Below are 8709 nucleotides of genomic sequence, written 5' to 3' on the forward strand. Positions count from 1 at the left end.
AGTTAAAGACATCATTTATCTTTGTGTAAGCTTTTATTTATTCTCATAATATTCATCCTATGTGTGATTATTCTATTTCTGATAAATTCATATTAACAGCATTTTGTCTCCCCCCCTCTCCGTCACTTCCATATTATATTTGAAACTTGGTTTTTCACTGTCTAGCTATTTTAATACGTATGTATGTTTATTTGCTTTTAACCATTAGAACTGGGTAGTTTCGGAAGTGAACTATTCGTGTACATCAACAAACACTTACAGAAAAAGAGTCAAACTTGGGTGAGAATTACACATTCTATAATTCGTAACTTGTATCACAAATTGACTGTTTTAGAATCCATAAGTTTTTATGTACTGTACTGATTGTTCTAGAATCTACAACATCGTATTTAATATACTGATTGTTTTACAATATATGATTTTGTATTTAATATTCCGATTGTTTTACAATATATGATTTTGTATTTAATATTCCGATTGTTTTACAATATATGATTTTGTATTTAATATTCCGATTGTTTTACAATATATGATTTTGTATTTAATATCCCGATTGTTTTATAATTTATAGCTTCTAATGTAATATATTGATTATTTTAAAATCTATAATTTCATATTTATTACTCTAACTGTTTTATAATCTATAACTTTGTATTTAATATACTGATTGTTTTAGGATCTATAATTTCATATTTGTTAAACTAATTGTTGTTAAACTAACTGTTTTAAAATCTGTAACTTCGTCATCTCTTTATCAAAGTAACGGACCAATGAAAGGTAGATAATCAACCACCCCCTCTTGATATGCTTTTTAAGAATCACTTTGTAACGTTTCCACGACTGGAAGGGTGAGCAACTTCAGTGATGAGGCTTGAACTTTTAACCTACAAATTACGAGTTGAGTGTTCCCGGTCGTGTGCCCCATTTCAATTTATTACTCAACATTCCAAACCTAGCAAATGAAACATGATAATTAATATTTTATTATAATTATCTCAGTAATTCTATTGTTAACACTATGTTTAATTTCGCCCGTGTGAATAATATTCTTGTAATTATGATGATGAACATTAGAACTTAACATCTCCGATAGGTGGTAGCCATAGCCCGCACGATAAATAATGTGTAGTCGAACACGTGTAATTAATATATATTAGAAATAAAATTTCTCAAGATAACTCATGCTTGTTGCAGGATGAAAAATAGAATATTATAAAACATAAACCTTTTTTTTTTTTTTAATCACGACAATGAGATGAAGCATTGCAGGAAATCGTTTGCACTTTAGAATAGACAGTTAGTTAGTCCTAACTTTGTTCACGTTACACACACAAATATTTGGCTCCAAATATTAAACATTTCTTTTAAGAGTTAGCAACTGATGATATCCAATTACGTAACTTACAGTAACTTTGAAATCGTGGTGGTTCAATATAATTCTCTGATCAATCTGTCATGCCGTCTTCTCCATTTACGAGAATCGACGACTTTGGTTCTCTATTGTTCGCTGCACCAACTTTATTAAATGAACCTTCTCATCTCCAGTCCATTTTCTAATGCAATCTACTCAAGTGATTCCCTTTTCTTCCTTCGATTTTACACATCAGAATCTCTGCGAACTTTCCCTCAGATCTAATTATACGTCCAATGTAGAGTCTTTCCTTTGCTACGTACGTACATCCAGTAACTGTATTTTCGTCTTTATACGTTCCAGTGATTTCTCATTGGTTGTTTCTTCCTACGTAGCCGATCTTCTACAACAACTGTAAAACCGTTGCGAGTAAATAATACAAGTAATACACAGTGTTTATTTGTTTTGAATTTTGCGCAAAGCTACAAAAGGGCTATCTGTGCTAACCGTCCCTAATTTAGTAGCGTAAGACTAGAGGAGAGGCAGATCGTCATCACCACCCACCACTAACCCTTGGGCTACTCATTTACCAACGAAAAGTGGGATTGACCGTCACATGAAAACACTCCCACGGCTGAAAGGGAAAGAATGTTTGGTGTGGCAGAGATTCTAACTAATACGCTGTGGAAAGCGTTGATTCAACGGGATTGAATTTATGTTTATTATAAAGTTAAAGATGAATAAAATTATAACACTATGACTGAAGACTCTAAAGATTGGTGTTTATTCCCCGTAAAACAAATTTAGTAGACTTCAGGGAATTTCAGAGACGCCGTTACTAAAGTTCTCTTCTTAAGATATAAGTTATCACTTTTTAAAACAAATGTCTATCAATCATGTGATGTTGAATGTTCAAGAAATCGATGTGAAAATTCTGGAATGTCTGAAATTAAACTAATATTAAACATGTAAGAGTCTCAACTAAAATAATTTTAAGTCTGTTGTCGTTGTTGGATTTTTTTGTTTCTTCAGAAATCGCCATCCGCTCGAATCTGAAGAATTCTACAGATACAAGTTGCCATGGCAACCAGTTATAACTGTTGGTAGACGCCACCATCTCCCAGCCAACCGAGTGCGTGCATTCCTACGTGTTTTTCTCGTGCAGCAACATCCTATTAACAGGTGCCTCGCGACGACTGACTTGTGCCATGTTGACACTCGTTTTGTCAATCGTAACTTGTAAAATAACTTCTTGTAGTGTATTTGTAGAAAGCAAGTTAAACTGTCAGTGATGTGACGTTTCATTAATTTAAGTTTACTGACGTCACGCCTTACAGCGATCGTTTCTTCAACATTAATGTGTCGAACAAACAAACACTGTTGCAATAAACTTCATTTTATTATACTTTCTGCAGATATCGGCCACTCGACCCTAATGGCGCTGCTGAACTACTGGGTTTGATTTATTATGAATTTTTTGCAAAGATACACGAGGATTATTTGCGCTACTCATCCCTACATTAGCAGTAAAAAAAAAACTATAAGGAAGGCAGCTAGTCATAATCACTAAGCGCCAACTCCTGGGCTACTCTTTTACCAACGAATAATGTGATTAATCATATAACGTCCACACAGCTGAAAAGCCGAGCATGTTTGGTGGGATTCGAGCCACCAATTCACAGATTGCTAATCGAGCGCCGTAACCAACTCTGCTGAATTGAAAGTTGATATTAAAGGACATTAAAAGTAATTACAAGTTATAAAGATCTGGACTTTTATTGGCAGGAACGTTTTCAATATTGTATTGGTTTATAATGAAATTCAAGAATCTGTTTAATATTTTACTTTAAAAAATATGCTCTTTATCTCGATGTCTTCTTATCCCTCTAGCTAGCTACATGGGCAACTAATTCTATTTTTCCTTATTTTTTTGTATTCCAGCCTACTTAATGAGTCCTGGTATTGGGCGAAAGGTCTTAAGGGCATTGGATGTAGCAGCAATAGGGTTGTTTGGCGATTTACGTTTATGTGCCGATCTATTTAGGTGACCATATAAATAACATATACAATGCTGGCCAAAATCTTAAGACCAATGAAAAAAAGAAAAATTTTGCGTTGTTAGACTTGACCACTTATTTGAGTAGAGCTTCGAAAGATGAAAATAAGAAAAGGAAAAATAAAAATAAAAAACGTGTTTAGCATTTAGTAGGGAAAATGTGAATACCATGAAATTAGCCTAAATACTAGCTGGTGAAAAGTTTAAAACCATACTGAAACGAAGCGTTAATCAGTAAACACGTAACTAACTTTAGTCATTTATGTTCAAGTATTATCGTTGTCAACATCTCCCACTGACATCTCCTGTGTTACATTGGGTAAAAAACATGGCAAAGGCTGAAAAGTTGACAGAGTTTGAACGTGGCAAAATTGTCGAGCTGCAAAAGCAAGGTTTCTCTCAACGTGCCATCGCTGGTGAGATTAGGAGAAGTAAAACTGCTGTTGCAAATTTCTTAAGAGACCCTGAGGGATACGGAATAAGAATTTCAAGTGGTCGACCCAAGAAAATTTCGCTGGCGTTGAGCAGGAGGATTCGACGGGTTGTCCAGCAAGACACCAGCCGATCGTCAAACCAGATTAAGGCCCTTACGGACGCAGAATGCAGCTCAAGAACAATAAGACAGCATATACGAGAGAAAGGCTTTAAAAACCGTAAACATCTTCAAAGGCCACACCACGAAACAGCTCTGTTAAACTTTGCTGAGAAGCACCAAACATGGGACGCAGAAAAGTGGACGAAGGTATTGTTCTCTGGTGAGAAAAAATTTACCTGGATGGTCCATACAGCTTCCAACGTTACTGGCACGATAAGGACATCTCACCGGAGACATTTTCTACACGACACAGTGGAGGAGGTTCCATCATGATCTGGGGTACTTTCTCATTCCATGAAACAATGAAGCTTCAGGTTATACAGGGGCGTCAATCAGCAGCTGACTACATTGGCATGTTGGAGAGAGCATCCTTATTGAACTGAAGCCCCTCGCTTATGTGGAAATGACTGGATCTTTCAGCAGGACAACGCTTCAATCCACAATGCCCGCAGGACAAAGGACTTTTTCATGGCGAATAACGTGATTCTTTTGGACCATCCAGAGTGTTCGCCCGAACTGAACCCGATTAAAAATATTTGGGGTGGATGGCAAGGGAAGTCTAAAGAAATGGACATCAATTCCAAACAGTGCATGATCTTCGTGAAGCCATCTTCACCACTTGGAATAACATTCCAGCCAGCCTTCTGCAAACGCTTATATCGACCATGCCAAAGCGAATGATTGCAGTTATTCGCAATGACGGCCGTGCAACTCACTACTGAGACCTCTTGTTATGCATTTCCTACCCTGTTTAGGACTTCTTTTTGGTATGGTCTTAAACTTTTGGCCACCTGGTATTTAGGCTACTTTCATAGTGTTTACATTTTCCCTATTAAATGCAAAAAAGTTTTTATTTTTATTTTCCCTTTTCTTATTTTCATCTTTCAAAGCTCTACTCAAATAAGTGGTCGAGTCTAACAACGCAAAATGCATATTTTATCTTTATGTTTATTGGCCTTAAGATTTTGGCCAGCAATGTATATATATATATATATAAATGTGTGTATCTATATGTTATCAATAAATATAACTACCAGTATATCTATTGTATGTTCACTTACCAACCTATTTCGCTTTTATTATTTAAAATATTTTTTCTATTCTGTAATTAAAACGTTCACAAACTGAACATTCGAGTTACGAAAGAAAAGTAAAAATAATTATGGACTGTCATTACTTCACAAAATATGAAACTTATAACATATAATATCACACTCACACTTTATAGGATACTGTAGAACACATGAATTGTTATAGATGAAAAGGCCCGGCATGGCCAGGTGGTTAAGGCACTCAACTCGTAATCCGAGAGTCGCGGGTTCGAATCCCCGTCCCAACAAACATGCTCACCCTTTCAGCCATAAAGACGTTATAATGTTACCGTCAATCCCACTATTCGTTGGTAAAAGAGTAGCCCAAGAGTTGGCGGTGGGTGATGGTGACTGGCTTCCTTCCCTGTTGTCTTACACTGCTAAATTAGAGATGGATAGTGCAGATGGCCCTCGTGTAGCTTTGAGCGAAATTCAAAACGAAACAAACATAGATGAAAAAATAAGACGTTCTACAATCTTTTTACATAGACACCAGGTGGCGGACCTAATGTAACTTTTCACAGGGGGCTGCTGTATTGTGACGTTAAAAAGAATAAGAAACTTTAAGACTATCGAACTAGAAACAAACAATTTTCTGAAGATGGTAATTAAAATATAATTTTTGGAAACAAATACTTTAACTTATACTGTTGTGTATTTGTATACAAACATTGTGGAAACCTCACAGTGCAGTGTCGTTAAAATCGTGATGACCCGGGTTCGAGTTTGGGTCAGAATTAACATTTTATTTAATTTGTATCAGAACAATGGGGAAAAAAAAAGAGTTCCTTTCATGGCATATCTATAAAATTCTGAACCATGATCAAACCAACAAGCGAGAGTTGAAATATTCCATCTTTGGTACTACGTGTTTTTGAAAAAAATAAGAAAAAAACAGAGGTGTTGCTATTTCATCAAATGTTTTTTTTTATATGTTCATACAAGTACAGTTAAGTTACAAAGGTTCATCCACTTGTTTTATCCTGAAAGCCATGAACTAAACTGACACGTCAGCTTTTAAACAACGAGTATTGAGGTATTATGAAATACGGCTCAGTAACTTATAGAATCAAGGGAGTTATTGTCATTAAATAAGAATGGAGATATAAGGAATTTGGCTGATAGTCTAAATTAATTAATCATAATATAGCAGGAAAATTAGTTCAACGGCGTGATACGATTTTGACTAAGAACAAATAGTTCAGAAATGAATACACAGCTACTTTCTATTAATGTAATAAAACAATCGAACCTTGTTTCGCATAGACTCATTAATACGCCCTTAATCCTTGATCATTATAGTATTAACTAGATGTTAGACCTTTGGTTACACGATAAAAATTTAAGATCTGTACCTATGATTAGCTTAAGCCTCCTAAGCTGGCCAGATCTCGTCAGATATTATTGGGTTTACGGACGAAAATGTCGTTAACAGTATTAGACTTAGGTTAGCATAATTTAAAGTAATGCATACCTAAGTGTAAAATAACATTGATTACGACGATAAACATTGTCGATTTTGTTCAAGCTTAATTACCTTTATGTTTAGCACTAATTATGATAATAAACAATGACATAGAATAAATATAATACATACCAAACATTGTTTTCGCTGGCAATGAAAAATGAAACATTTCTTTTCAAAAAATAAATCCAGAGCAACAGTTCAAAAAAACCGGCATCAAATAATTGTACAACCCTTTGTTCTCTGTTAAAGAACGTTTATCGTTTATATTTACGACGGGCCCCCGTTAGTGCAGCAGTAAGTCTACGGATTTACAACGCTAAAATCAGGGGTTCGATTCCTCTCAGTGGGCTCAGCAGATGCTCGATGTGGCTTTGCTATATGAAAACACATACACACACTAACACATATTTTCTATGGAGGAATACAGCCTCAACTCTAATCGTTCTGCATTCACCGTATAAGAAATCACTTAATCCTTATAGATGTATTTACTTATGTGCGTGTGTTTGTGAATACAAAGCTATGAAGGGCAATGGTGAGGGTAAACATACCTTCTAAAAAGGACAAAGAAAGAATCACTAGTTTTGAACAGAAACCAGCAACGACTTAGTTACTTTTATAATTGACTTTCGCAAGAGAATCACGTGGGATATAAAAAATGCACTGACTTCCTTCTAGGCGACATAATTAATGTTCCGCCGGATGCTTAAGACAGCGTTTACTTCGAGAAAATCTGTTGACTTACGATCAATGCTGCGTGAAAATAGCAACAGCCGAGTTATTTTCTGTTTCCGTAAGAAAAAAAAACACACAAAAAAAAACGAAAACGTTACTTAAGATACATTACCTAAAAAAATTTTCAAAATATTTCGCAGAAAATCAATGATTTATTCGATAGAACAGTTTTTACTCCCCCCCAAGAAGTACAACGCTAAAACCTGTAATTTGATTGAATAACCCTTCGTGGACAGAATGCAGTTAACTTGTTGCGTAGCTTTGCACTTAGCAACAACTTTATTAACCAGTGATGTTATTTTCAAGGATATAAATAGTTAGACATTCGGTGCAGCTCAGAATAAGTGAGCTTTGCTACAATCATCACGAACTATAGCTCCTTAATAACAACAATGACGTAAGAATAAAGCGGTAACTTTTATGGCCGAGTAAACGGTCACTGTATGTGTAACTTATAATGTGAGGTTTGGACATCCTTCTCTCAACGTAGAATCAAAATGGTTCAGATTAAAACACGATTTTTGTTTTGTTTCAGAGCAAAGCCACATCGAGCTATCTGCTGTGTTCACTGAGGGGAATCAAACCCTAGATTTTAGAGTTATAAGTCCGTAGACTTACTGCTGTCCCTAGAAACTTCTCTCTCAGTCGCGTAGCATGAAACGTCAAACTTAAACCACACATCTTGTTCTTTCTTTACACAGACCTTTTACTGTATGAGGATTTATGCTACCAAGACTTAAACTTAAGCAATCCAAAGCTGTAAAGGTCAAATTGAAGCTGCACAATCGAAAGTGACAGATGTGGGGTCAAATCCGGTTTTTATGATCCCGGTTTCTTTGGCCATTTTTCTCATAGAAACAAACGTTGATTTTAATGTATGGCTGAAAACTGTTAAACGTTTGGTCTCTGAGCCTCTGTCAACTTCTAATCTTTGTTTCATAACATGTTGAAGTATCAGGAGATATATATGTAAAAACGGCTCGTTTAGGTTGAGAAATTTTTACGTAGAGGAGCGAACAACGTTTCGACCTTCTTCGGTCATTGTCAGGTTCACAGAAGAAGGTCGAAACGTTGTTCGGTCCTCACGTAAAAATTTTCTCAACCCAAACGAGCCGTTTTTACATATATATTTTTCTCTACAAGTGGGTTTTCTCGACATCACTGATTATCAGGATATATAGTCAGGTCCATAACAAAGGTTTTTGTGGACAGGAAGGTTCTGTAGACTTCAGTTTGTGGATAAGGTTTAACTTTGAATCCATTTTAGGAATCCATTACTGTCCAAAACTCCCTACCGTACTATAACATTGAAGTTTGTGATTGTCATCTTCTAAAGGTTATCTCTCTTGGTTATATGTCGTTTTTTAATCTCGCTTGATAAATAGCTGTGACATAACCCCCGCCATAAGTCTG

General features: G+C 35.7%; 1 long non-coding RNA gene across 1 annotated transcript; it reads right to left on the minus strand.

The window, feature by feature from the left end:
• Positions 1-554: 554 nt before the first annotated feature.
• LOC143235244 (uncharacterized) lies at positions 555-7165 on the minus strand. Its single transcript, XR_013018986.1, has 3 exons — positions 6691-7165; positions 1406-1763; positions 555-952 (listed from the first exon to the last, which is right to left on the minus strand). It is a non-coding gene; the product is annotated as an uncharacterized LOC143235244 (long non-coding RNA).
• Between the last annotated feature and the right edge of the window lie 1544 nt (positions 7166-8709).

The sequence above is a fragment of the Tachypleus tridentatus genome, chromosome 2 (genome assembly GCF_004210375.1).
Source record: "Tachypleus tridentatus isolate NWPU-2018 chromosome 2, ASM421037v1, whole genome shotgun sequence".
In the NCBI taxonomy this organism is placed as follows: Eukaryota; Metazoa; Arthropoda; class Merostomata; order Xiphosura; family Limulidae; genus Tachypleus; species Tachypleus tridentatus.